The 24,113-nt window shown below is 41.3% G+C and overlaps 1 protein-coding gene and 1 long non-coding RNA gene across 3 annotated transcripts in view; one reads left to right on the forward strand and one right to left on the reverse strand.

The window, feature by feature from the left end:
* LOC123960229 overlaps positions 1 to 22,756 on the reverse strand; it is a 24,296-nt gene extending 1,540 nt beyond the window's left edge. The window contains exons 1-3 of one of the 2 annotated variants that reach the window (XR_006822476.1): positions 22,027 to 22,756; positions 21,404 to 21,478; positions 1,617 to 1,727 (exon numbers count right to left, since the gene is read on the reverse strand). This is a non-coding gene — a long non-coding RNA (uncharacterized LOC123960229). Of the gene's footprint in view, positions 1 to 1,616; positions 1,728 to 20,920; positions 21,295 to 21,403; positions 21,479 to 22,026 lie in introns of those variants that run through there. The other variant, XR_006822475.1, reaches the window with a different exon arrangement.
* The window catches only part of LOC123960356 (scavenger receptor cysteine-rich type 1 protein M130-like), a 549,618-nt gene that overhangs the window by 16,431 nt on the left and 509,074 nt on the right, over positions 1 to 24,113 (forward strand). The gene's annotated exons all lie outside the window — the stretch shown is intronic.

The raw sequence follows: 24,113 nt of genomic DNA on the forward strand, positions 1-24,113 counted from the left end.
AAATTATCCACATAAAACACACGGTGAGCCCTGCAGGCGGACTGGAGCCAGTCGTGGAGGCCAAGGAGTCTACTGAAGCGGCCAGCACCGCGACCGACTGTGGGAATGGGACCAGAGATAAAAACGGACTTTCCGCACTGCTTTTTAAACTTAAGAAGACGGTTAAAATCTAATTTTGTCAGCTCAGACTGCCGAAGAGCTGTGTCATTTGTTCCGACATGGACTATCACTCTTGTGATGGAGGACGGGAGCGACGGCATCAGGTCCTGGAGTTTTTTTAAAATGACAGCCGTGGTGGCACCGGGGAAGCAGCGAGTGGTAGCGTTAAAGAAACGGAGGTTTCTGGTTATGGAGTCACCAATTATTAGTGTGGTTGGGGAGAAAAGAGGACGAGGAGATGCTGGTTGTTGGGATCCAGAGCAGGACTGAGCAGAATCTGCTTCAACACTGTGTGCGGACTGAGGATGGAGTGTGTGAGCTGTTGAGTGTTGTGTTGGAGTAGCAGTAACAGACCTGAGAGAAGGGCTACCCGACGGTGCAGGGTGGAGACGGCCTCCGGAGCGTCTGAGCACAGCCTCCTTCAGGATCCTACGTCGGGAAGCGGAGGTTTTTGACCGGGATGACGGCCGCCGATCAAGTCCGGCGGCAGACCGGACTTGAGTGTGAGTATTACCATTAAAGGATGTGTGTCTAAACTTCAAAGTCAGTGATTGGATGCATGTGGACCCGTTAACCCTACAGCTGTGCACAAGGGATAGGGTTTGTCAGCTTTCTGAAAGCAGTATTTGACGCCCTGAGATAAAAATGTATTGGACCACCGCACATGGTTCAACTGTCTTTCGGCCCATCTGAGAGGACCTTGGGCCCAGAGAACTTGTTTCTGCATACATTTGACGTATGGCTTTTTGATTGATTACAAGATGCATTTCAGGCAGGAGGTTTAAGCTAGGTCAGACTTTCTGTGTCCTAATTTAAATTCTGAGGCCATGATGGCCAGACAAGGTGAACACACACACAGTGCACAGTACACACAAACTACACATCAATGTGCCGACTGTTCAAATGTTAGAATGATAAGATTTTTTTTCTTCTTATTTGAGGGACTGGGTTTTTCCCGGAATATCCTGCAGTGACCTTTCACTTGAAAAACAAAAACAAAGGTTTCTCTATTTTATAGTCAAGTTCAAGGCCTCCAATCTTAGAGAAAACAAAATCAGGTATAGTTCCAAATGGATGTAGGTTTGTTTAGAAACTTCTTTATCTAATAAATCTTAAAGATATTATGAAGAGTGGTAAATCAATAGTCCACCAGTCATTAGCATTCATAATAACTTACTTTCTTTGTTAAGTCTTGTTTTTCCATATAAAGTTAAAGAAGTAAGTTAATTTATCAATTTGCACGACATTTCTGCTTATTGACAAATAATGTTTGCTGCATATGAGATGGGGTAAGCCTTTGTCAGTAACACCAGCCTTTTACTTCAACAACTCTTACTTGACGCACACCAGGAGCGAGTTCAGCTCCGACAAAACGTAGCAAAACGCTGTGTTTACTCTCTTGTCGCAGCTGATTGGGTAACACCTCTGACACGCCCACCAAACGGGAGAAAACATACCTTGAAGCCTGTTGACCAACATTGCACACCATTTCGACGAAACATGTCGTTTGAACTCGCCCCAGCTTTACATCAAGTCCTGCCCTCTACTCTGCTTCTGATTGGCTAACCCTAAGAAATAAGAAATATGTGAGTCAGAGAAGTAGTCTCACAAGGCATGCACGAAAAAGATAATTGTAGACGGTGAAAAGATAACTTTTAATCAAGAATGGACAGACTCTTACATTTGCATTTTTTCTACTGGCAGACCGTGGTGAGTATTACAAACGGCACTGTGAAGCACCACTAATGTTACGAGACAAAGAATAGAGAATCTTTAGAGCAAACACAGCCGATGTATCGTCCTCATGATTTCTCAGAGAATCTTAAAGAAAGGTTGAATGAATGTCCCACACTTACAGTATCTCTGTACTGGAAGTCAGAGAATAAATGTGTCTATGACGTTTGTGGGTAATTAGGCTATTTGTTGGGCTGCATTCAAAAGGCCAATGATGTCTATTATTGTGTTGTGTATTTATGATATATGAATTACAGGCTGGTGTGTGTGGCAAGGTCTGAACAGACTCATTATGTATATTTCATACCTGTGGTTTGATACCAAAATCACTGGAGACAAAAATCAGAATCAGAATAAGAATAAGAAATACTGATTGATCCCCGAGGGGAAATTCTTTTGTCACAGAAAAAGAAATAAGATACAAGAGTATAAATATAAAATATAAAGACAAATATAAAGGAGTGTGGGTATGTACAATATTTACATTATTAAAGAATTGTTATGGTGAACCAAAAAGGACTAGTGAATAACATTACTGGCCTTGCGGATCAGTTTGTTGAGTCTGTTGGTGTCCGCTGCCCCTCAGCCTGCTGCCCCAGCATGCAACAGCAAACAGGACAGCAGTGGCCACCACAGACTCATAAAACATCCTCAGCATCGTCCTGCAGATGCTGAAGGACCTCAGCCTCCTCAGAAAATAGAGACGGCTTTGGCCCTTGGCTTGAGTGTTCTTGGCAACAGTCCAGTTTATTCTCCATGTTGCCTCCCAGGTATTTGTAATCCTCCACAATGTCCACACTGACCACCTGGATGGAAACAGGGGTCACTCGTGCCTTTGCTCTCCTTAGATCCAGTTTCAGGTTTACAGTGTTAGTCCTAGCCTGGATTGGATTTGGTTGAAACGTGTCCAGCTTTTCATAAAGTCGATGCACTCGTGTCACCTTTCGTGAACCGACCACTCACAGCCTAGATGGGGCGGGACATAAAAAAAGGTTGACGTGCAACAGCGAACTTTCATAGTGGTTCTTTATGAGTGGTTATTGACGAGTTAGCATTTTTCTTACACAAGTATGAAAACAACCCACAAAAACGGAACTGCTGTAACTGGAATAAGTATTATACTAGTGGTGAGCTCTACAGTATTTATGTATTATGATATATAGTAACATCATATAATTATCATACTAATATTATACTAGCAGATTACTATTAAATGAAGATTTTACTGTTTTATTTATTGTTATATTATACTAATACAATAATTCATACTAGTCAGTAGTCCTTCAGGTTGTGGATAGATTCTCTGCAGTGGACAGATGTTTAGCCAGTGCCTTTGCGCCAATGTGTGCCAATGTGTGCCAATGTGTGCCAATGTGTGCCAATGTGTGCCAATATGTGCCACTTCTAGCCGTCCTCTTCCTAAGAAGTTCAGAGGAGGGACCACAAAACGTTTGGCAACTATTCCTATGTTCAAATCACCGCCTTCAAATCATGACGAAAATATTTCGAAATGAATGACAGAAGGTAAAAAAGCTCAGTGGAGACAGCTGTTACTGAAGAAAGTTCTGCACTGTACTTTTTAAATTACATCTTAACTTCACTACACTTTCATTTCTTAGATATCTAACTGCAGTGTACATTCACGTTTGTCATCCAAGAGGCAAAGGATCTGGAGTTAATTTATGTAAGTAAAAAAAGAGCAAACAGACTTAAATACGTTTCTGTGTTTACAGTATGTGTTATTCATTCATTCATTTGATAGAAAAACAATCAAGTAAACTCCCCCGAATTCCACATTGATCTGTTAAGACTCATTGAAAAAGGTTTGATGGCTGTGTCGGAATTTCATTGCATTCCTAAACCATTCCTACTTTCACGCTGACTTATTGTGTCCATGTGGTATCTACATGGGAAACAATCACAGTGTTTTAAATCTGACACATTAATAAATGAATCATTCGTTAAATGGTACTTTTACTTAAGTAGACAGTTGTTATTGTGTATCGCCTTCTGTCAGTGTTGGATGTCTCACAACCTTATTCAGCTAAATAAAAACAAATCAGGAGATAAGATATCTTTGTCTGTCACAGGGCAACAGAAATTTTCCTTTGACAAGGCTCAACATTTAAACAATGATGCACATTTAAACTAGAAACACACAAACATTGGCATTGTTAAACAGATTAGAGTACGGAGCCTATTTTTGTTTGTTCAGGGTGATGATCAGAGGGATTTTTTATAGATGTTCCTCTGGGCCAGTGGGACTTTGTAACGTCGACATGATGGCATTAACTAGAAGGACTGGTGAAAAGGGTGAAAGGGGTCCAGCTTGATCAGAGTGGCTTTCCCGATTATTGCCCAGGTGTACAGATCAGATAGGGGGGTTTGGGGTGAACCAATTATTTTGCTGGCCTGAATAGCTATATGGGAGAGTTTTGTTTTGTGTTTGGTTATGAGGCGGTTGCACCAAGATGAAATGTTAAAAGAAACCAGGGTTAAAATGTTCTTGCGGACATTAAAAGTCCTGAGCTTCATCAGCAGGTGGAGGCACAGCTGGGCTTTCTTGTACATGAGTCAGTGTGCTGGGCAAAGGACAGGGAGGTGTCCATCTCCAGCTCAAGGTATTTTAACGACTGTACTTATATCCATAAGACGGTGGGTGAGAATATAAGCCACAATATGTAGCCTCGTTGTTGCGGTGTTCAATTAGCTCAGTCAGTGAGGTGCAGGACTCCCACGTCGTGTACTCATTTTTTTTCCCCCTCTTCAACACTTCACATGCTCACAACAAAGCATGTGCTGCAGTGTGTGTGTTTTGGCGTTTGACCCGCATCCATTAGCCTACGGACGCTTTTGCATTTCCCCAGTATCTCCAGGCAGAGAAGAATTAGGGGAATCACGTTTCTCTTCTGTTCTTGAATCTTCAGAATCAAGTAAAAGCTCATGTACTTCAAATTTCCCATGATCAAAGAGGACACTAAAACGCATGTGCGAAGCAGAAATCAAAGATCAGGCCTTTAGTGCATGCAAGTTATTTAAGGTGTTTCAACTGTACACAATCTACCCTATAAAGAAGTCATTACATCGGTCAGTAAATTAAGATCATCATCACTATCATTGAAGAACAAATCCCTGTCAGGCAATTTAAAAAAAACACTTTATGTTTCTTAATTGCAAACTTGGGTATTTTTTGTTAAAGGTACACCTTTTTACAGATGTGACCTGTACTTGGCAATAACAGAATGACAATGTGGTCAGAACAACTGAGAGGAGGGCGGGGGTTTGAGATAAATGTATTAGGTATGTTGCCATAACACAGGTCCAATATATTCTACATTCTGGTGGGACTTGTTACATATTGCTCCAGATTGGGCAGATGAGTGGTGATGTTGCATCTGTTAAAACCCCCCAGTAGAAATACTGGTGGTTCGCCAGTCCGATTGACAGCTCTGTTATAGCTGTGCGCTATATGCTAAGCAGCTAGTGTAAAATCAGGCCTGGGTACATACACTAAAATTACAGTGATCTGGGAGAACTCTCGTGGTAGGTAGTGCAGTCTAAGGGACACAATTATTAATTCATAGTGCTTAGAGCCATACAGGTAGGAGCCATTATACATGGGGACAATCACACACTCCACATCAGACATAAACGTTTGAAACGCGGACAAAAATCATGTAGGCCTGCAGAAAACACGTGACACAACGCAAAGGTGGTGCTGAAAAGTTAAGGGAGAAAAAAAAAAGAGCTCGAGGCAGTGCAGCAAAGTGCCTCCATATTACAGACTTTTCTTTTGTGCTGCTGTTACTTACAGCCTACCTGAAGACAGCAGTGAGGACGCCTGCAGTGAGGACGGTTAGTAACTTGTTACAAGTAACGCAAATTTGCAAAATTAATAAATAAAATAAAATACCTTTTCACATTCCTTTTTTAAAGCTGCCCCTTTAAAAGCTGTCATCCAGGGTTTTGGCAGTTCAGAAGAGCCCTGGTGTCGGGCGCCTGTCACAGTCACAGAGCTGGGCAGATGCAAACATTTAGAAAATCAGGCAAATATCTTTTCAGTTTAAGGCTTTATCGTTCTACTAATACAACTGAAATCCAGTGAGCGCACTCTATGGCACCGTGTTGGAAAGCAGCCTGCGTCGCTCCCGGCAAGTGAAATACTTACATCTTTAGTCTCTGTTAGATGATCAGTGGATTGATTCTGATATATTAACAGTATCCTGTTGATGAAAAGAGCATCGCTTTCTTTTGATGGACATTAGCCTTTTTCTTTCAGATTGGTTACTATATGTTTTATAGCGATGTCCGACGGTGAGTCCATAAACAGAATGTCACCGGTGAAACCGATCTTGGCATTCACTCTGCAGTTACCAGCTGTTATTTATTCAGGAAACAATCATTTTTGAGATGCACAGAGAGGAAATATGGTGGATAAAACAGTCCTGTTGGGTTTTACGCATGACGCACAGCTTCCTCTGTAGGTTTACCTGCTTCAACAATGAGCTGCTCTCGTGTTACTGCCACAATAATTCTTTGCGTTGTAAAGATTATTTAGATGCTTTAGGAATAACCAGATTGTTTTTTAGCTTCCTGTGCTACTGCAAAGCAAGTGGTTTGGTTTGCTACATGTCCATAATAAAAGAGACAGAAAACAATAGTGGCTGGGCAGCAAGCGTGATATTTTAAAGTGATATTATCAAAACCGCCATGGAGATTTATAGGTTATATAAATAATTGTATTAAACAGAAATAGCTAAATTACAGATAATAAACAAGCAAAGAAAACTGCATTCTAGAAATAACCTGTGGCACAGCAGATGAAATATATTATTATACTTCACTTTATACTTTCCTTTTACTTTTTATGGGAGTAATTGTGCTTTTTCTTGAGTAAAGATTTTGAGTACTCTAGCACCAGTACTAACGCTGACATGGTGAACATGAGACAGACAGCAGAGATGAGGGCAAGAACAGAGTCAGAGCCAGCACAGTCCAAAGCACCAGTTTATGGTAAGCATGATGATGATATGGCTTATTTATTTATCGCACTCAAGGGCTCCGCTCAGTTAATGAATGCAGGAATAAAGGTGAAAAAAGGACAAATGCTTTGTCCGGAGAGCGGGCTGACCAGGGACAAACTCCTGGACCATTTATTTGCCTCTGTCTGTGACCATCCTTGACCTTAAAACCCGGTGTGCATGTGTCACTGCTACGTGTCCTTAAACAATTTAAAAGTAGCCAAAATGGTCACACAGAGATGAGCATCCTGCAGTATTTTAAGAGGTCACAGGAGTAGGAGTAGAAAAAACTGAGGAGGTTGAGCTTGTATGCATAGCTACTACACATAGTAAATTCTAAAACTCACGTAAGACTTTGTTGTTTGCATGTAGAAATGTAGAGTTGGTGTTTAAAAAACAAAATGTGGTGTTGAGTAGAAAATGTACTATTTGGTTAATTGTGTGAGGTAGGGTGTGTTGCTGTGTTAAGGGTTTTGAAAAAGTATCCACAGTTTAGGTAAACACTTGTTGGCAATTGAAAAAAGCTGTATTTAATCAGTCCTAATATTTATTATTATTTATATTTATTATTACTTGTGCAAAACAGCCAAATTCTGATAAATGATTACAGTAGCAAATGAGGGGTTTTGTAATTAATTAGCACTTCAACAGCAAAATACATTTTTAAATTCATCACTGAAGCAGCCTGTGTAAGAAAACACTCTTTCTTTAAATCTCTCCTTCCTTCTGTATTTCTCTCTTTAAAAATAAACCTCATTTGTTTTAGGTGAGCATGGAACTGCAATACTCATTCCTCTCGTCTTCTCCTTGAACTGTGGCTTGGATAAAACTATATTTGTATGTCACTTTAGACAAAAGCCTCTGCCAAATTAATAAAAGCAAATGTATCATTACCTTTAAACTCACCACTGTTGATTATTTTAACTCCCTTATATGTCACTCACAATCACCAGGCAATTGTTATTTTTCTTAACACATGCTGCTAACAGACAAGACCATTTTTTTAGCTGAAGTAATGTTTTTGTGAATATTTCGCAGTGTGATGGCAGGTTGGATGAAGACCTGGAGGACTCTGAGTCTCCTGATCTTCTTCAGTCTTCTCAGCCTCACTGAACAATTTGGTAAGATATATTTTACATTTAAACAAGTTCTGACTCTCTTCTACGTCTTTAAAATTGTAACCCTGAAGATTCAATCCTATTTGATTTATCTTGTCTTGACAGTCTTGCTCTCAAGTCTGGGTATTTAGGCACAGACCAAGTGCTCTACCTACAGGCTATTTACCAAAAGTGATTTTCACTGATTTAAATGACTGAATTTCCCCTATTTTTTTTTAAACTTAAAGAGACCAAACCTGTCAGGAAACCTTATAACTCAGATAACATACAGTAAATTAATTTATGTCTTGTTTTATATATTATCCGCAACAATAACAGTAAGTGTGGTTTAATACTACAGCAAACACTCACTGAGCAGCTGCTTTGTCAGAAATACAACAGAAGAGCAACCAAACTCACATTTTAATAAAGAAGTCAGCCAATAAGCATGAGGAACACCTACAACTGATCATGTGGATCATGAAGTATAACATTTTTGTTTCAGAGGTGAGAAATAATGAGTGGGAGGAGCTCAGCCCCGACATTGCTGTACTGCGTCGCCTCAAAGGACTGCCTAAACACATGTTTCACGAAAGTTTCAAGAATGCAAGGTATTTTCATAAATGTTTGGATAAATGTCTCATTTTCAGCTAGGAAGGTATTAGTACACCTAAAATATGCATGTGTTTCAGTAAATATGTGCATATTATACAGTGAATGCCCCCTGGGCATCTTCATGTATTATGTTTTCAGGTTATTTGTCAGTCTCATCAAAGCGATGTGTCTCAAATGTCAAATAGGATAAAATGAAGTGATGACATTTTATATCCAAAAAGTCAAAGGTCAACTTCACTGTGAAATCATAGTGTTCTACAAAAAATATATGGAGGGACTATTGGGTCAGAATTAAAACTAAAAGTCTAAAACATGCATTTGAGCATTTAGGATTGGGCATTTGAGCATTTAGGATTGGGCAGTCCTCCCTCCAGCCCTGCTCACTTGCTCTGTTTGGTTTCATTGCAGTGTGCTCTTTAGCATTCAGAGCTCCAGCCTCCAGTCTTTGGTAATGAAACACGTTTAATATCACTGTAATTTAAATATCTCAAGAAATTTAAGACATCACCTTGGGCTCTGGGATAGTTTTCACTATTGTCAGACATTTTATAGCTCAGTTAAACAACAACATTCAAGGAACAGCAACCAAAAACAGTTTGGATTTGAATGTTTTTTATTACATAAGTTGCGTAAGTTATGCAAGTAACTTTGCTAAACTGACATAAGTTAACTCAAACCAAGACGATTTCCTAAACCTAACCAACTTATGCCAAAGGGTCTAGACATCCATATGTGACCAGTTTGCCAGTGAATGTGCTATGGTAAGCGCTCTGCGTGTCATGGCAGTGTCAATGAGGGCTGGGTGTAGGGAGACTAATGATTTCAGAAGCATTGTGTGTGATTTGAGGCGTCTGTTCCTGTTGGTGACAGGGTGCATGGTAATGTAGCATGTGGAACAGTAGACAAGGATGGTTCTATGATGGTCCTGTATAGGAGGAGCAGATGAAGGGGTGTGACTGAGAGTGCCCTGAGTTTCTGGATGGCAGCGTTTATGGATGTTGGTAGTGTAAAGAAGCTGAGTTTATTGTCAAGGGTGATACCAAGGCTCTCCATGATCTCAACTGGCTCACTGTTGATGGAGATGTAGCAGTGCTAATATGACATGACTGAGCTATTGTCCATGAGAAGTGCAAGTATAGCTGTGTCATCTGAATATTTAAGATACTGTGTGATGGGTTGAGACAGTTATTAGTGTAGAGGGTATACAGGAAGGGGCTCAGAAGCATTCTTGGGGACCTCTGGTAACAGGGACTGTATTTCATCTTAGGGACACATCCATCCATGGGGCCAGAGATAAGAGATCCAGCAGCAGGTAAGGAAGTATTTACTCTTTGTATTTACTCTTAGCTTTTTGGTGCAGTTTTAGTGAAATTACTTTCATTCAAACTCTGGTGCAGACCAAACCACTGCACTGGAACCAAGATTGGCCTCTCAGTGAGCGCCTGTCGCCTACAGTTCATCAGCTTATTAGATTATTTTAGCTGTTATGAATAATGTCCAACACCATTGGTCTCACACCGCAACCTGTCTCCCGCTCACTTTTCCCTTTTCCTCAGTGGTAGCTTACGCTCTACCTTCCCTCAACACATTTTCCTCACTTGAGGTCAATGATGCCACACAATCTCTGTGCTCTACACTAAGCTTGTGCCTGGATGTGCCTGCTCGCCCGAACCAGTCCCACTCGCGGCTAACTGATATCATCTGTGGGCTCCGTACTGATCTCAGAGCTGCTGAAAGAAAATGGCGAAAAACCAAAGACCCCGCCAACCTTAAGGGCTACCAATTGCTCCTATCCTCCTTCTCAACAAGCATCAGTGCTGCCAAAACTGTGTTCTATAATAACAGAATTAGCAGTGCCACTGACTCATGGAAATTATTTTCCACTTTTAAAGCGCTACTAAATCCTCTTCCACCACCCACAAATTTGTCTGCTGATACCTTTGCTGCCTTCTTCACAGGCAAAGTGGTGGCTTTAACTAGCCAATTCCCTGAAACATACAAACTCAACCATTGTAGCAGTCCTCCTACATCTTTTCATGCCCACTGGACCCGATTCCTACAAATCTCCTCCAAGCCATATCTCCTACCGTGGTCCCGACAATCACTCATGTGATAAATACTTCTCTGGCTTCAGGAACCTTCCCGACCACTTTCAAAAGGGCCCAGGTTACACCCTTCCTCAAAAAGCCCTCACTTGACCCAACTCAAGTTGAGAACTGTCGACCAGTGTTTCTTCTACCATTTTTATCCAAAATTATTGAACGGGCAGTATTCAAACAGGTCTCAGAATTCCTTCTCAGGGAATTACCTAGATCCATACCAGTCTGTTTTTAAGAGTGACCACTCTACTGAAACGGCTCTTCTGTCTGTAACAGAAGCCCTAAGGTCAGCTAAAGCTGCAGCCCAATCCTCGGTTCTTATCCTGCTTGACCTATCAGCTGTCTTTGACGCAGTCAACCACAGGATCCTGCTATCCGCACTCTCAGCAATGGGCATCTCGTGTGAAGCACTCCTGTGGTTCGAATCCTACCTCTCAGGGCGTTTCTACAATGTTTTGTGGCAAGGATAATTATCCTCCTCCCACTGCCTCTCCACAGGGGTGCCCCAAGGCTCAAAGCTAGGGCCCTTTCTCTTCTCAATTTACACCACCTCACTGGGGCCGATCATTCGCTCGCAAGGCTTCTCTTACCACTGCTACACAGACGATACGCAACTCTACATATACTTCTCGCCAGGCGATCCCGCCAGGCGATCCCACCGTCTCGGCGCGGATCACGGACTGTCTCTCGGACATATCTGCATGGATGAAGGCTCGCCACCTTCAACTAAACCTCTCTAAGACTGAACTCTCATTCCTGCCAAGCAATCTATCCACCATAACATCACACTACAAATTGACTCCTCAACCATCACTCCAACCAAGGTGGTAAGAAACTTGGGTGTCATGATTGATGGCCAGCTGTCCTTTTCAGACCATGTTGCTGCTGTCTCTCAGTCATGCCGCTTTGTTCTATACAACATAAGGAAAATCAGGCCCTACCTCACTCAGTACGCCACCCAGCTTCTGGTACAGGCCACGGTTGTCTCTCGCCTCAACTATTGCAATGCCCTCCTAGCAGGTCCAGCTTGTGCAGTGAAACCCTTACAAATGGTTCAGAACGCAGCAGCACGTCTGGTTTTTGATCAGCCCAAAAAGACTCATGTCACTCCATTACTCAGTGACCTGCTCTGGCTCCCCGTGGCCTCCAGAATCAAATTCAAGTCACTAATGCTGCATACAGAGTGACTACTGGGTCTGTACCCATCTACCTAGACTACAGAATACAAACTTACGTTCCTTCTCGGCCGCTACGCTCCTCCAACGAATGCCGCCTGGCTCTACCATCCCTTCACACAAAGCAATCCCAGTCCCGGCTATTCTCATCTGTGACACCACGATGGTGGAACAAGCTACCACACGCCATCAGAGCAGGGTTAGCTTTGAGAAATTGTGACGGGCTTTTTTCACAGTTTTCTTTTTTCATCAATTGACAAAGAAACAGCAGATTAAGCTAAAAGCAGAACAATAGTTGAGGTATTGACCATAGTGTGGATTTAGCAACTTTGTCTATTTGTTTTGGCACAGAATACATTTCAAATGTAACATCAAATATATATATGATAATGAAATTTAAGGAGAGTCTAAGAAACACTATATTTTCAACCTGGAATAAGTCCATGATCAGAGTACACATTTTTTTACCAACAGAAGCTAAATCGGTTCTGTGAGACAAAATGTCCAGTGTAGCAGCTACTAGAGGCCTTGCTAAAGCACAGCAATACCAATGTGTTATTTAACTGTTTTTCTTAGAAAAGGTACTCTCAAACATCATATTAACTTAATTTGGTCTTCATCACCTTCACTGAATTTTTTTAACTATTGTGTACCCCTCTTTGGAATAAACATGCTAATCTTCTTGTAGGGTATACATTGACCAAAATCCAATGAGTCTGCAGGATGATTTGATGCAGTGTGGGGAGAGTTTCACAGCTTGTGTCATTCAGATGGAACAGGTTGGTGGAATTTAAAAGAAAATCAGACGCAGTGCTGAGTTTAGAAGAACTAATCTCAATACTGGAATCCAAATCAGTCAATGTTTAATTAACAAAACTAGTTAAAAGAGTTAAGAACATAGGAATATGTGAAACGAGATGCAACCTCTTGCATAGACGATTATCTTGACATAATTTTAACCTGATTCCCTGCTGTGTTTTTATGTTATTTTCTTCATTTATATTCCAGCATGCTGACAGCTTCTTGGCAGCTGTTGATGAACAGAAGATAAAAGACTGGCTGATTAGTGCCTCGGAGATCTCACACAGCTACAGCCAAAAACTTCTGGTCATGACTGACAAAGAAAAGTCAACAGAGGACAGAGTCCAGCAGGAGTACAGCATGGATCCTCATTACTCAGTAATAGTCAGCAAAGAATGCCTGTTCAGTGTCTCATGTGTCCCAGAAGCAGACAGCGACACTGTAGTGAAGATATTTGGAAGAGTTTCAGAAGATGGACAAACTGTGTCTGGCCTTTCTGGTTCATCACTTGCAGAGCTGATGTTGAAACCGTCGCTGGAAGATGCACCAGTGTTCTCTCTTGATGGAAACACAACCACAGACTTCCAACATGACTTCATTCGTGTCTTTGTGGTCCGAGGCATCAAAGCAGTCTTAGAAACAAAGCAGGGGAATCACCAGATCTACCAGGTCATGAATCAACCTGACTCAGTTTCTCGCTACCAAATCCCACAAAGAGCGGTTGATCATAGCACACAGTATGACCACCAGCAGATCCTCATTATGCAGGATGACCCTACTGTCAGAAAAGCTGCTACTTCTCTTTATGAGAAACGTCCAGCAGTTACCTCTGTCTACGTTCTTGATCAAAACCAGAGACCCAAACTGATCCAGGGTGCCTCTGTGCCTCTGTCAGAGGACAGCAGACTGACGCTGGTAGGCCACGGCGAGAGAGACAGCTCTGGAGAGACGAGACTGGCAGCGTACACGGCTCAAGACGTCGCCAAAATCATTCAACGAACCTTCAGGACGGGCGATAAAATCAAAACAACAAGTGTGGTGGCCTGTGAGGTCGGATCAGATAAAGAGTTTGTTGAAACCCTGCTGAGGGAGCTCCATAAGACCGCCAACATCGAGACAGAGCTGCACCTCAGGGGTGCTGTGCTGCAGGTCAGACACACAGGAGAGAAAATCACCCAAGAGATCTCTAAGGAAGGGCTGCGATGGCGACATGTTGATGATAGCAAGAAGGTGGTGGCAACCCTTGATAGGAACGGAGACGTAATTATCAGAACTGAGCCTGGCAGGAGAGGAGAGGCAACTTTTGCTAATGAAAGAAACTTTTTAATGGACAACCTTCCAAGTAAACCTTTTCTAATCTACAAAGACAGCTGGCCTGATAAGCCACAGAGATTTATTGACCAGAATATTATATATATATATTTTGAGTTTGAGCATGCTGACCAAACACAGACTGCTTGTGATGAACTTGAAGCCCTGTCCTGGGGCTTCTTTCACTCAGACCTGACCCTTCCAGAAAAAATAAACACGGAAAACTTTAACCTAAAAGACTATTTAATAGGGGAAAGAGTAAAAATAAATGAGGAGCATACGATTCAGTGGATAGTGGATGAGCAGGAACTAAAGGATGTTCTTTCCAAGTGTTATGAGATTAAATCAGGAAGAGATGTCAGAAGGATCATCCGTCATTATGCAAAGACTGGAGAAGATGAGCCCACATACCTGATGGTCAAAGACTGGATATACGCTGTTGATCCTGTAAATCTGTATGTGTATCCAGTTGGAAAAAAGCTTGACACCAATCAAAGACAAAATGAGGTTAAAATGCATGAAGTTAAGGAATGTATTAACGAACAGATCGGCAAAGAACAATACACAGTCATTCAAGAACAAATTCTTGCTAAAAATATAAATAACCCAAAAGAAAGGTATGCTAAATATGTGAAAGATATTTTCCTTGGAGAACACACAACTCGCCTGTCACTATCCACTGAGGCCTGGTTCACCACATATTTCACTGCATCAGTTATTTCTGAATCAGCTAGAAACTTCCGGACATTTCCTCTGACTCTTATGGCTCTGGATATGGCTTTAAGCTCAGACATCAACATCAAAGAGAAAGGACTGAAGTTTCTTTTTGAAGAACATTCGATGGCAAGAGCAGGTAGTTGGATTGACCCGAGCAGACGTGGATTTAGTGGCTCAGCAACACCTGAAGGTTCCAGCAAATTAAAATCAAAACATTCCTTGAGGAAGTACTTAATAACTAAACTTAAAAACATCCTAGCGAAAGAAGTGGAATTGTATGAATCATGGATTGAAATTGATGGAGCAGATATTGAGTCTGAGGTATTCAAGATTGCAGAAAAATACAAGATAACTGAAAGTAATTCAGACACCTTTATCAACAAATACAAAACTTTCAAAACAGAAATAAAAGAAACCAGTGGACCTTCAACATCAGGCACATTAGGAGGCTACAATGACGGCCACGTAACCTCCCAAGACCTAAAATCTGTCTCCAAGTTAGAGAGTTCCTTTAAACTTGAATCATATTTCTCCAGGGGAAGAGTATTATCTGCTGAACAAATCCACAATCAGATACAAGCAAAATATGGTGAAGATCTGGCAGGGCTGCACCTCCAGGAGGGCAGCGCCAGAATAGAGGATGGACAGTTCATAGGTCGCCTGGTGTCCCAGGGTGCCGATGCTGAACCTGTTGAGTTTAGGGTTGAGTTATCTCCAGAGAGTCAACACTACAATGAAAAGATGTTGAAGAGCATTGAAACAGCAGTTCACGAGCTGGAGGGTCCAGTCTCCTCCCATCACGTCAACAAGTATGTAGAGCACGCTGGGACTGCTGTTGGGGCGCTGGGCCTCATGCTGGGGATGAAAGGAGCTGTTCGTGCTTTTGAAGAGGGTGACATCAAAGATAGTGTGGTGGGAACTTTGCAAACGGCTCATGGAGTGGCAGCCATGACAACAGCTGTTATAGCAAAACAAACTCTGTCCTCGGAAGCAAGAATCAACAAAGCTGCAGCTACAGTCATGAAAAGTCCTGCAATGAAGGGCGCTATGACAGTCATGCCAATAATGGGTATTGGATTTGGGATATACAATTTTGTACAAGATTTGGAGAGAGGTGACACTCTGGGATACATTGATGCTGGGTTAGATGGTGCGATGATTGAGTTGGATGTTATTGAACTCGTTCAGCCTGAACTGGCACCGATTATAGCGCCTATAAACCTGGCTCTGTCAGCAGTCCGGATGGTCATTGATGATGTTTATATGGGAATACAGGATGAACTAAACAACCTCCCAAAAGACGCTAGAGTTCTGGAGAAACTCATGGCTGTTCTTCATGGCTCTGAGAAGGGGATTTTGCATTTTAAAGATCAGGTAGCAGGTTTCTTTTACAATAGGCATTACAATGAAATTCAGGAGGGACACAGATTGGTTGCACAGATATCAGACTTTCACAAATATTACAAAGTTACAAAGGAACAGAATGGAACAAGTGCCATTGATTTTAGTAGTGGCGACTCTGCTTGGAATGGAGGAGGTATTAAGTTCTGCCTCGCTGACCAGGGTCAGTCTGAGCTCTGCATGGACTATTTTGTATCTAGTGATGAAAGTTTTGGGAAGAGGTGTTGGAACATTGATACACAGGGAAGCAAAGATATTATTCTTGGCCTGGGAGAGTCACATCAGTTAGAGTACCAGACACTACAGAAGAAAGTACTCATGTTCATACCAGCCGGCTCTGTGAAAGTGGTTTCAGGTTCTAAAGCTGTATCAGAGTCAAGATACGGGATATACAGGGGAAACAGAGATTCTAATCGTTTTTTTGCAGTTCAGAAAGCAGAGGACCAACATGTGATTGAAGTCATGTTAAGTTACTATTACACTCTTTACGGTGAACCAGGTGATGACCTTTTCTTCCTCGGTCCACAGAAAAGTTATGTTACAGGAGCTGGTGGAAAAGACACGTACATCATTCCTGAACATGGAGGGAAAGCAATCATTAACAACTACGATCCTTCCAAAGCACTGGACACTCTTCATTTCAGTGTTGATTACAGTCACATTTCTGCATCTAAATCTGGAGACGACGTTGTGTTAATGTATGAGGACAGTCATACTGTGACCATAACAAAATGGTTTTTAGGGGAACCGTATCGTCACATGACCATGATGTCAGGAGACGGAGTCTTATTTGAGATTTCCTCCACTGTGGTTTCTTCTGTTCAGCTGGCGGCCAGAGGAATTAACAAGATGTTTAAGACACGGGGTGAAACTGTGGACGCATCACTGCCACTTTTAAGTACAGTTACAAACATCGTCGGGTCTCCGTATGATGACGTGCTCATTGGGAATGGAGAGAACAATCTGATGGATGGAGGAGGAGGTCGGGATCGTTTGATTGGTGGTGAAGGAGAAGACATATACATAGTGAAAGACAGAAAACAGTCTACCGTGGAGATTGAAAATTACTCCAGAGACAATAAAACAGACCTGGCCATAATAGAAGCAAATCTTTACACTTTTAAAGTCATCGTAGACGGTGATGATGTTGTTCTGAACGCTGTCCATGACAATATAGCCGTCATAGTGACTTTAGTGAATTGGTTCAGATCACCAGCAGACAGACACTTGCTTTTTGTCACAAAGGATCCGATCACTTTCACGATCTCAGATAAGAAGACTGACTGCCTGCAGAGTGACCCGTTCACAAAGTGCATACAGAGTTACAGGATTGACTACAGCAGCTCCTCATCTGCTCTGGAGGTGGACCTTCAGGAGGACGAGGCTTTAGACAGCGTGACGGAGATCCGCGGGTCAGAGTTCGACGATGTCATCAGAGGCAACAAAGGACACAACGTTTTTGTCCCAAGAAGAGGAAAAGATTTCCTTCAGGGTAGAGGAGGAGAGGACTGGTACGTTATCACACCAGGCCAAGGAGTAAAAACCATCAACAATCAATCACCAGATCTAGTCTTGGACGTTCTCTTTCTGAAAGAAAAATATGAGCATATAACATGTACTTGTGAAGGACAGAGCATCGTAATTTGGTTAACCAGTAGAAAAGATGTTATTTTACAGAACTGGTTTGATTCAAAGTTTTATCAGCATCTGCAGATCAAGACAAGTGATGGAATAACAGCTGGATTAATGTCCAACCTCAGCAGCTGTGGCGACTCTTTAATGTTACCTTTAACTGTTGATTATAGAAACCAGAAGCCTGAACCACTTCATTACCTCCAAACACACCTCCGGAAACATTCAGTTAATGTAGAAGATGCCCCAGTTTCTTCTGGACATGATGGGTGTGTCAGATATAGAAGCAAAGATTCAGAGGAGAGGGTCCTCTGCGGCCGTGGAAAAGTGATGACGGTGAATAAAGCTAATTCAGTGAAAGAAATGTATGGCTCCTCAGGTTTCGACATCATGGTCGGGAACAGCAATGAGAATCTGCTTGATCCTTACACTGGGGGTGCACTGATGTTTGGAGGTGAAGGAAAAGACACTTACATAATCAAACATGGATATGGAAACAACTTAATGATCGATAACTTTGCAGAAGATCAGAATATCGATACTGTGTTGGTCGACATGGATTTCCTCGATGGCGGCCAAGTCGCACTCGACTCATCAACTGGAGATCTTAATGTGATCATCATGTCAAAAGAGGAAATATTAAAATTGAGTCTGCTCAACTACAATGATGGTCACCAACATCAGCACGTGGAATTTCAGAGCTCTGACGGAGTGACTTTTAAAGTGAAATCACTAAACTCAGCTGCGGCTGTCCCCGTCGCTTACATCGAAGCTTTCAAAGTGACTCTGAAACAATCGCAGGCTGACTGCCGTTTGGACCTCAGCTCTCAGAGAAACCTGTCGAAGGTCCATACAGTGCAAGGCTGCCTCTTCCAGTCCAATGACATACTAGGTAATGATCAAGACAATGCTCTAATTGGTGGGAGGAAGGATGACGCCTTGGAAGGAGGCGAAGGAGACGATACGCTGATAGGAGGGAATGGAGACGACATCCTGATCGGTGACTTGGGAGACGACACTCTTTATGGAGAAGATGGAAATGACACTATGATGGGAAACTCTGGCAGGGACGTCTTCATTCCTGGACCAGGGGCCGATCTAGTGGACGGGGGTCCTGGCAGAGACACTGTTCTGTACCGAGGTGATCACGACACGGGTAAAGGGGTTTATGTTAACCTGCTGACTGGACAAGGCCGCTATGCTGATGCTGAGGGGGACGTGTTGAAGGACGTGGAGAATGTCGTTGGCACCATCTATTCTGATATCTTGGTGTCCGGCTACGAAAGTGCTCTTCTCAAAGGCTCGGATGGCGATGACATCCTGGTGTCCACTGGGGGTGATTACCTGGTCGGAGGTGATGGAAATGACCTTTACATGTTGGCCTTCCACGATGGTTCAGTCATCATTAACAACTGTGCAAAGGACAACGCCACAGACGTCTTGTACTTTAACTCTTTTTGGTCAACACTGAAAACTGACTGCCAAAGATTACCTGACAGAGTTCTGCTGACTTTCTTTGAACAAAACCAAACTGTTAAAGTTTCACTGGAAGGCTGGATCAGTGATGATCATGAGTGTGGTCATTTGAAGTTGGTTTTCAGAGAGGTGGAGGTGTCAGTGGATGAGGTACAACAAGGGTGTCAGTTAAAACAGAAGGTAGCAATTGGTTTTTTATCCATAAGTTGGATTAACTACATCAGTCTTTTGCTTTTGTGTGTTTGCATTTTACCAATATGCAGAAAAAAAATTAAATGACTTTTTGGGGCTTTTTAGCCTTTAGTTATGATAGAACTGTTGAGATAATATGGGAGAGAGAGGGGATGATATGCACCAAAGGCCTGCGGGTCAGACTCAAACCTGGGCTGCTGCAGGAAGGACTTGTACATGGGGTGCGCTCTTGCGGTGAGCTAACTGGCCCCCCAGAAAATAATTTTAAGGACACAGAAGAAAAGACACAGGAACAAATGATGGGCGACATAATGTAATAAAGTTCTGTAGTGCTGCGGCTCAAATTAATCTTTACATTTTTTGAATTAGGGGCATACCTATATCGTTCCCAATTTATTGGTAGAATTTTTAATATGAAAAAAATATGTCATATCGTGATAATAGCAATTTTCCGACCTGTTGATGTGATGATAGCACAGGACACACAGGAAGGTTTTTTAGTTGTTGGAAGAAAGATTTTAAGACTTTAACTGTTATTGTCAACGCTGTTTCCACTTGAGCACAAGTCCTCATTGTCTACAGAGACAGTGGTAAGAACAACATCTGCATCTGTGCATCAGCTGCAGCTTGAAGTCGTAGACTCCATCCCTCCAGAACAAGGAAACTAACTTTATGTACTGAATGAAAGTAAATTAGATTTCTGTTTGATTAAGTAAGTAACTTCATGTATACATGATTCAAATCTACATAACATTAACAACAACATATAGTTGATTTTTATTTGAATGTTTGAGATTTTTAATGTAACCAAATTCATTTAACTGTTACTGTACTCAAATGTTTCATAATCAAATCATATGTGACAATCATTTTAAGAATCCTTTATTATGTATTCTTGGAAATAAAAGCATTCAAATTTTTATTTGTGTTGAAAGATTCATTTTACAGAATAATGTCCTTCCATCTCTAACTCTTGAGAAAAAGCTCAGTGGCTAAAGTAAATGCTGAGGTGTTCAGCGTGGTGTGGTGATTGATGAGACTGTCCTCAGACCTGAAGACACAGGTTCAACCAGAGATACAAAGACACAAGTTGAGTCAGTTGTGATTCAGAACGCTGGTGGGTAACATGGTTAATGTTCCAGTGTGATTTAGATCCATCTTTTCCATAAGCAACAGGAGGATGTAGAATCAAACTAGTGACTTGTAATGACTAAAAAAATACATCTGATTGGTTATGGAGCTAGAAAACAAACAAGACCTGAACTGAAAAAGGAAACATTATACAGTACAAAATACAATGTCTCATTATTGTGCACTGAACCCCAAAGTTCCTGTCTTCGCCTTGTACTTTGACGACCAAAGTGACCTGCGACCACAGTTCCACCTCTCCAGACCTACAGTAGCCTATCTCGTTCACATCCTCTTGACCACGGCTGGGGTCATAACCTGAAGGTTCTCGTGTTCCTGTTTTGGTTGACAAGTGCAACTTGTTACCGTGTGTCAAGAGCATTTGGCATCTCACTTTCCACAGTGGAATAATATCATCCACAGGGCTGCACAGGTGCTGACTTTGAACGTGTAGCTGGATCTGCAGAATTTGCAATGGTTGTGGGCAGCATTGATGGCTTATTTAATACTTCAACCGGAAAATGATTTTATTCTGTTCAGATGCAAGCAACGTGCGACCACCTGTGTCAGTTTCCGGACAATCACATCTGTGCACAGTTCATTTCAAATGCTAAATACAGCAAATAAAAAAAACTCAAGGAAAACAGTAAACGATCTTTCATCAATGCTTTCATTATCTAGGGCTGCTCAGGCAGGAGTCTCTAAGCCAGCAAGGCCTGTCTCTTTCAACACAGCTCTACAAAAATATAATAAGTATATTAAGAAACAACAAACAAATCTGGCAGCATCATTAAAAATGATGGTAGCAATTTAGTCAAAAGATAAAAGAATGTGATATAACTCACTCCCATCCAGCTGCAGAGGCAGAACGTTCCCCTGAGAAGAGGTGGTCCCTCTCTCTCCTCAGTCATCGTTGGTCCCTGAAGAGATTAAAATAAAACTGACACTCCATTGTAATTTCTCTGCTTACGAATAAAAAAAAACATAGAGCCCATGGAAATTAAGTTAATGTAGAGAAGAGAGCATCCTTAGCTAATGCTAGCGAGCTGGATCGCAACAAATTTCAACTTGTCATCGAAAGTTAAACAGAAATTTACTTCCATTTGTACGAGAGATTGCGCTGCTCTCTCTCCTCTCGTCTGTCTGCCATTGTCTATCAGTGCAATGCATGATGGTTTATACCACTTGGTTAGTGACCATCGGTTGTACACTACTTTTTACAATGCATTCTGGTGTACTTTGAGTCCAATAATTCTCACTTTACATTCGGACGGCACTGTAAAATGGTGTGTTCAGTATATAATTCATTATATGGTGAACGCACAACATTGTGTGCTCAGTCCTCAGTTTGATGTGTACACATGTGCTGTTGGCTATATTAAGTGATTTACAGTAAAGAGACATCACAATATAAAAGATGGGTTTTCTGTTTGAAAAGTACAAACGTAGGAAGATAGCAAATACTCACCATAGACACCCATCTTTTACTTGAGTGGATACTTCTGAAGTCTGATCATGATGAAGAGCTGGTACTTGGTACGTGATTTGTTTACATGATGTAACAGGAGTGCAAATATAACAATTCAGTATTCATTCATTCATTAATAATTCAGTGTGGACAGACGCGATGCAGCTCGATGGCTGGACACTTGCAGACACCGCGCTGCAGTATAATATCTATTTTTCTTACTGTCGACATGCCCAATGAAACAACCCACTGTTACTTACTACTGCTAACTGAACCCCCTAACCCTGAAATACAGTTACAGGCTTGTGCTGCACAATACTAATAATGATCCTAATACTAATTCATATATTCACTAATTAATCTGACATTTATTTGATAAAATGTTTTGGCTTGCTGTTCTTGGTTCCAGAAAAAAAAATATATAGAAAAAGGAGAAACACAAGCCCAAGAGCTTTAAAAAGTAAAAAAACCCCACCATACTAAAAACTATGGTTTTCTAAGCTAAAGCTAGTTAAGCTTGTAGCATCAACCAAGCTAGATGGCTATCTTACTAGCTAGCTAGGAAGCATTAGAAGTCTAAAATTGCATACGATGGTGATACTAATCTTAAATGTACAGGTTATTCCGTAACACTTTAACTGTTAGCTATATGGCTAACTAGCTAGCTGATCACGTTAACGTCTAGAATAGCATTAAGTCATTTTCTTATAACTATGTTTTGAAAAAAAACCTTGGACTCTTGGGAATTATAATCTGCATTTTGTACTATTTTCTGATGTAAACAAAAGGATTAATCTGGAAAATCAGATAAAGAAGATAAACGCTGGTTACAGTCCGTATCCATCTGCTCCTTCCTGTTTGTTTAACATTAGCTAGCTAGCTAGCTACAGTAAATGTATACATTTTCTTGGGCACAATGAGACAAGATGCAGAAAAACAGATAGCTAGGTTACTACAATAGGTACTGCTAGATAGAAACTGTGATTACCAGCAAAACCTCTGCTGATTTCAACGTCTTACCTTCGATATGTGCAGTGAAAAGTGTGAAACTGCCTCTCACCCTTGTGCTGTTCATGATGTCCATTACTGTGAAAAGCAACACAGGGCGGCGTTAGCGTCTCTCTGTCTTCACACTAAACCTCTCCTGGTTAAATATAAACAATAAATTAAATATTTTAAATGAGCAATTCAATTTGTTTTTGCTTTTAAAGAATTTTAATATTATTTTAAATGGAGTTCTTCCTAAAGCGCTTCTTCTTTTGCCCTCATGAATGACTGGCTGAGTAGCCAATCAGGACCTCGCACAGGGAAGCTGTTTCTGTTTCTGTCAATTTGATTTTATAGTTAGAAAAGCTTTTTACCACTTTATTACACCCTTTTAAGACATGCAATATTAAATTATGTTTAATATGTGTGTTATCAATACAAGAGCAACACAATGTGGTAATTTGTACCACTCCAACTTTATTGAACTTCTTCTTGTTGGAAAAAGCAGCCTGGGTTTGTCTAATACACTTTTGCATATTGTTAACTCTCAAAGAAGCAGTAGACCTTTAATTATTAATCATAAAAGCTAAATATAACAGAACATAACAGAGAAGGACATAACAGATGGGTACTCTGTGATTTATGTTTAATAATGCTGAGGTTTGGACTGTCGGTTGGACACAAGAAGCGTTGTGAAGGAGTCACTTTGGGCTCTGGGTAACTGTGACGGCAGAATCTTTACAAACCAAACAATCAATGGATTGATGGAGAAAATAATCAGCAGATTGATCCAAAATGAAAATAATTATCAGCTGCAGTCCGATACTAAACAGTTCAGAATGAGCTTCCGCTCACATCCTGCTTTACATTAATGCATGAGGAATAATAATCTGATCTGAGAATATAACAACATGCACACTTAATCTAAGTATAAATTATAATTATCAAATTATAAAATAATTTCCAGTGGCAGTATAGCTGAAGAAGCCTTTTCGATGAGAGGCGAAATGTCTGAGTATCTTCATCAAGTCCAGTTGCCCTTGATTTTTAACATACCTTGGTTATAACTATGACCTGGATGAATCTTCACAGTACAGCTG

This window comes from Micropterus dolomieu, linkage group LG21 (assembly GCF_021292245.1).
Source record: "Micropterus dolomieu isolate WLL.071019.BEF.003 ecotype Adirondacks linkage group LG21, ASM2129224v1, whole genome shotgun sequence".
NCBI classification, from domain to species: Eukaryota; Metazoa; Chordata; class Actinopteri; order Centrarchiformes; family Centrarchidae; genus Micropterus; species Micropterus dolomieu.